At 33.8% G+C, this 5550-nt stretch overlaps 1 non-coding gene across 1 annotated transcript; it reads right to left on the bottom strand.

Annotated features, from left to right (window-relative positions):
- Positions 1 to 1844: 1844 nt before the first annotated feature.
- Positions 1845 to 1917, bottom strand: TRNAK-UUU. Its single transcript has one exon. It is a non-coding gene; the product is annotated as a tRNA-Lys (tRNA).
- Positions 1918 to 5550: the final 3633 nt, after the last annotated feature.

The following is a 5550-nucleotide window of genomic DNA, read 5'->3' as shown; positions in this document are numbered from 1 at the left end:
CGAACCAAACCCATTAAGGCCTAACCCTAACCCAAAAAAACTCGTGTCGGGTTCGTGTCGTGTTCGCGGGTTGGGTCGAACATTGACACCCCTAATTAGAAATCATTAAAATGGCATGTCATTAGGGAGATAACAGAGAGTATAATCTTGGATATGATAAAGAGTAATGCTAGAACCACAACTTGCTCATGTGGCAAGTCATGAGTGGCAGAGTTGTGGACTCACATGGATCCACTGCTTTTATTCCACCACTTATGACTTACCATGTGAGCAAATTATGATAAAAGTTGTGTTCTAGCATTTTTCTATGATAAAATGAAAAATAAAAATATATATGATCAATTACCCAAAAAAAAAAAATAATAATAATAATGGAGGTTGAAAAAAATGACATTAATTAAAAAGATAACAAAAGAGATGATTTTTGAATATGATATAATGGCTAAAAATACATACATGGTCTATTTGGATTAATACGTGGAGAATTCATATTTTCATAATCCACCCTAAAGATTGGAGACTACAACTTTGTTATTGTCAATATAAGTTTGAAGTTAGAAGCCAAATATCCAAATCAATGACCATGCTTGGAAACATACTTCCCTCAATGGTCTACACATTATAAAGGAACATTGATGCATGTCACGCTTATATGTACATTTGCTTTCCAATGCAACCAAAATTTATTTGTCTTGTCAAGCTGGCCACTTAAAGTTCTGTCTATTTCATAGTCTGGCACCCCAAAACAAACCGAGCTGCCACATCCAAAAGTAGTGTGCTATTCCGTTCATGAATTGGATCCAATAACAACAGGAATATGCATCTTTGGGTTTATGGCCTTCACAAGGACATGGTGCTTGTCTTATGAGGAAATCTTAGGCCGGTGTTAGCTAGGTTCTATCTTCTAGCCCAAAAGAAGAAAAACTTATCTGGTCTGTAAGAAAAAAGAGTGGAATCTATACCTTATCTTAAAAGAAAAAACAATTAACTTTCGGAACGAAACAACAGAATTGGGGGACCTACTTCACCCTTGCTTTTATAAACCTATTAGGATTGATGTAAGAAATTCACAAACTTTGTTATAATTTTTTTTCGTAGCAGATTGTGACAGGTTGTTTGTCACTTTTATATAGACACATCATTTTTTATTTTATTTTTTCATAATTTGTCAGGTGGAGAGTGATGGCAAAAATTGTGCATTTGTTAGAGGAGGATTAACTTGTAAAGAAATTTTTTTATAGTTGAGATGATCTTTTTATGTTTCCACTTACAAGTAGTGTAAACGGATTTCATGAAGAGAGAATAAATAGTTAGAATCTTCTCCCTTTTCCTTTCCTTTAGACCAAAACTCACTTATAAAATTAAATAAAAAAAATTAATAGAATCTTTCACAAATGGGTTTTGAGCTTTATAGAGGTTGACAACGGAACCTGATAAATAACAGATCATCCATATCATCCTTGGAATGGGAATCTTTCTAAAGGATGCTATTAATTTGCAGGCACATTTATATAATACACACCTTTAAAGTGGGGTAGTAATTGCAACAATGTCCCACTCCCAGTGGGGTTTTGCCTCTTGATTTTATCCCTGAAGAATAATAGTTGTAATAGTTGTTGAGTCTTACATTTAGTTGTAATAGTTGGTAAGTCTTACATTTAGTTGTAACAGTTGGTAAGTCTTACATTTAGTTGTAATAGTTGGTAAGTCTTCCATTTGAGTAGTTGTTGTGAAATTACAACTTCAAGGAAAGCAAAAAAAATAGTAAGTCATAATTTCACAACAATGTCAGGGAAAACAAAAAAATAGTAGTTAAAATATTGAACGTAAAACAGGGATGAGGGCGCCGTCTGTGGGAATCGAACCCACGACCACGTGGTTAAAAGCCACGCGCTCTACCGGCTGAGCTAAGACGGCGTATTTGTTTCTCTATTTCGAAATATTCATGGTAAAGCTATGTTTCTCATCTTTTCCCAGCTTCATTTCAACTACTAGTAGTCGACTAGGCTTCTTTGAAGAAGCTTGTAGCCACTTTTTCTTTCCTTTGTAAAACAGAAAAACTTCTACATAATTAGTTAAAAGGATGTGATTTGTGAGAGAAGGTCTCCCTCAATAAATTTAGAGTCTAAGTTGATAATTTTATATAATTTTTTAAATTAGTAGTATTGCATCTCAATATAAAATTTAAATACTTTTCATTACTTGAGATGTAAAATTATTAATTAATTTTTGTATTTAAATTTTATTAAACATGTCATTTTTTATTGATAATATGACTAATTCAATTAATCTAAAGTATGGTGTTATCAATTTTAATTTAAAATAAATTATTTGTGTTTACACAATTATTTGGATGAGGATTTTATATACACATAGGATTTAAGTTACACCTAGTGTAACTTTAAATAATATTACCCTACTCAATATTTTTCAATTGAATGCAAATTTTAACAAATCTATCGTTAGATTACATTATCTTCATACACTCTCCATGCTTACAAAATTTCAAGATGGTTAAATATCAATAGTCATGTCATCAATCAATTGTTTAAATTCAAGTTTTTGTAATTTAAAATATTGAATAAAATATGATTTTATAAATTGAATAATAAATAACAACTGATTGACATAAATATTGGTATGCATGCATGTTAAGAAAATATAATCCAATGGTAGAATTTTTAAAATATGAATTCAATAACAAGTTATTGGGTGGTGTAATATTACTTAAAGTTACAAAAGGTGTAACTTAAACCTAACCTTTATAAAGTTTTCTGACGAAGATTTACTTGAAATCCATCCAATCCGCACAAGATCTCCACTAGATCTAGTAAGATATCACCGGATTTGGTGAGATCTCTGCCAGTTCTGATGGAGATCTCGCCGGATCTGGCAAGATCTCAACAAATCTAGTGAGGACTTGCCGTATTTGACTAAGATTTAGTCCGGATTTAGGCAATTTCTACCGTTGCTCAACCTTGCTTTACAGATATTGGTTTGGATCGACCCGACCGCCATCCAATTAGTTATTCGAATGAATCGACTGCCTCGCCGATCGGCGGCGGGTTTGAAAATTCACAAACCAAGTTAGTCGGGTCAATTGCGGGTTGGGCACAATTCTAACCTGGACCAACTTGTGGACACCCTTAATTCACTCACAAGATATTCTTTTATAATATAATAATGGGTTTGGGCTTTTTTTTATTTTTTTTTATTGGGGGCTAAGTCCTAAATCCCTTAAGCCGTCTAATGTGAGAAGTAAATGAAAATCCCTTTGATAAAGGGTTGGTGGTGAAGAAAATAGAGAGATAGAAAAAGATAAGAGATGAAGTCGATGCAATACTTTTGCCTTCTCACCATTATAAAGAGTAAGAGAGGAAAGAAAGAAGAGTTTATTTGTCAATGTGACAAGTGACCTAGTAGTCGAGGCGTTGGGCTAGCAAGAGTTCACTTTGCAGGGTGTCTTGGGTTCAAGTTAACCCTCCCCCATTAGTAGGCCCATCTCTCTCTCTTTGCTGCCATGTGCGTGTAGGGGTCACCCTATCCCCTTACACATCTTTTCTCTACTAAAAAAAAAGTTTATTGAAATCTATTTTAAAAGTTTTAAACCTATCAATGATCAAACCTTATGCACCTAATCAACATTTGAAGTAGATTATTGTGGGCATCAATTACCACTTAAAAAAAAAGACTCAAGAACTGTGTAGGGGATTGTGACGATTGACAAGCACAATTTATTTATTAAAAATATAAGGGGGAAGACTCCATAATGGGAAACTCAAACAACTGATTTATCAAACAAGACTTATATTCATATTGAAGCATGCTCATTACAATGGAAAAATCACTTTTTCCCGTGGTATTGAATTGTCATAGACAAGAATTTCTTTCTACTTTTCTTTTCTTTTCTCTCTCTCTCTCTCCCCTTTTTCTTTCGATCCCTTTCCATTTGCTAGTCCCCCTCTTTTTATAGACATATTCTCTGCCCTTATCCTTCCAGCTGTCCTATTTCTAGCCGGATTCTAAGGGATATTTTTCCTCCTCTTTATTGGGTTCCCTCGTTTCTTATCCTAAAACAAGACCATTTAGGGTGTTTTCACTATTCAAGTTGTCTCATATGTATTTAATGTAGCAAAGGTTAGGTAGATAACCCCTCATTATTGCAGAGGTAAAAATCTCTGCTATCCTTATTTGTCTGGAGGGTTTCCCGAGGTTATATCTGGGCACACCGTGGATTACCCATGTTCATTACCTCGGATAAGACTTTGTGAGATGTATTGTATTGTCAATTTCGTGAGAACAATCCGCAAGGATTCCCTTCGCTTCCTAAATAGATGGTCCGATCCCATTCTACTCCACGGGATCTCCTAAGCATTTGGGCCTTACTTTAAGTAGATGGGTTTGGCCCATTCCACTCCACGAGATCCTTCAGGCATTTGGACCTTAGGCTTGGGTAAAAATTCTTCCACCCCCCCCCCCCACTCCCCCAACAATTATTATTATTATTATTATTATTATTATTATTGTTCCGGTGGTTTGTGTGGATGCCTTAAGAACTAGATCAAATTTATCCCAAAAAATAAAATTATATTGCAAGAAAAATTAGAAGGATTATATAATATATATATATATATATATTTATTTATTTATAACAATGCATTAAAGGGAAAAAGAAAGTATAAATATTTTCTTTTCAAAGAGATAATAATATAGCTCTAACGAAGGAATGCTCAAATTTTGAGTCTCTCTAAACTATATATATAGTACATGACCGCTAGTAGCTCTAACCAAGAAGGAATGCTCAATTCATGTTAGCTTCATCTACTTTAGTAGACACTTTTACCCTATCATTTTAAATGAATTCCAAAATTTTTTACCTTTTTTCTAATGTAATGCCCGAACTAATTTATTCTGGATTTCAATTACTAGTTCAGAAGCTACTCATTTTTTTAGTTGGACCACGCAGTGGGAAAGCTAAAACTATAGGTACGTTCAAGCCCACCTTAACAGCCGGGCCCTCATTTGTGCAGGCAAGATACACTGATGGACTCCAAGCAATAAAGAAGCATACCTGGAGTTTCTAATTGAACTGAGGGATTTCCAAGTCCCAGCCCATCTTGGTGACTAAATGAAAAATTATTTTTCATTTATTTTTATTTTTTATGATTAAATATATTTATTATTTTATTAAGGTGAAGAAGAGGAGGACATAGCCCATTTCCATCCTCGGGACAGATTACCAAGAGAAGAAGAGAGGAGATGGCAAGAGACTCGTACGAACCACAAAAAGTCTATCTAACAAGCTACATTATGAGTCAAAAAAATTAAGGGGACAATTTTTATTTGGGACTTTAAAATGGGGCACTATTACCCAATTTTTATCAAACTCACTCATGAGCACAATAATAATCAACAATAACTAGTCTTAAAAATAAATAAATAATAAAAAAAAAAGTAAGGAACAACGCATTGACACATTACATAAACAATAAGTTCAATGACGCTAATAAATTCCATAATATTCTTCATAACTATTGAGGTGGAAGGTTA

The sequence above is a fragment of the Quercus lobata genome, chromosome 7, assembly GCF_001633185.2.
Source record: "Quercus lobata isolate SW786 chromosome 7, ValleyOak3.0 Primary Assembly, whole genome shotgun sequence".
Taxonomy (NCBI): Eukaryota; Viridiplantae; Streptophyta; class Magnoliopsida; order Fagales; family Fagaceae; genus Quercus; species Quercus lobata.
This window is presented reverse-complemented; position numbering and strand designations above follow the sequence as displayed.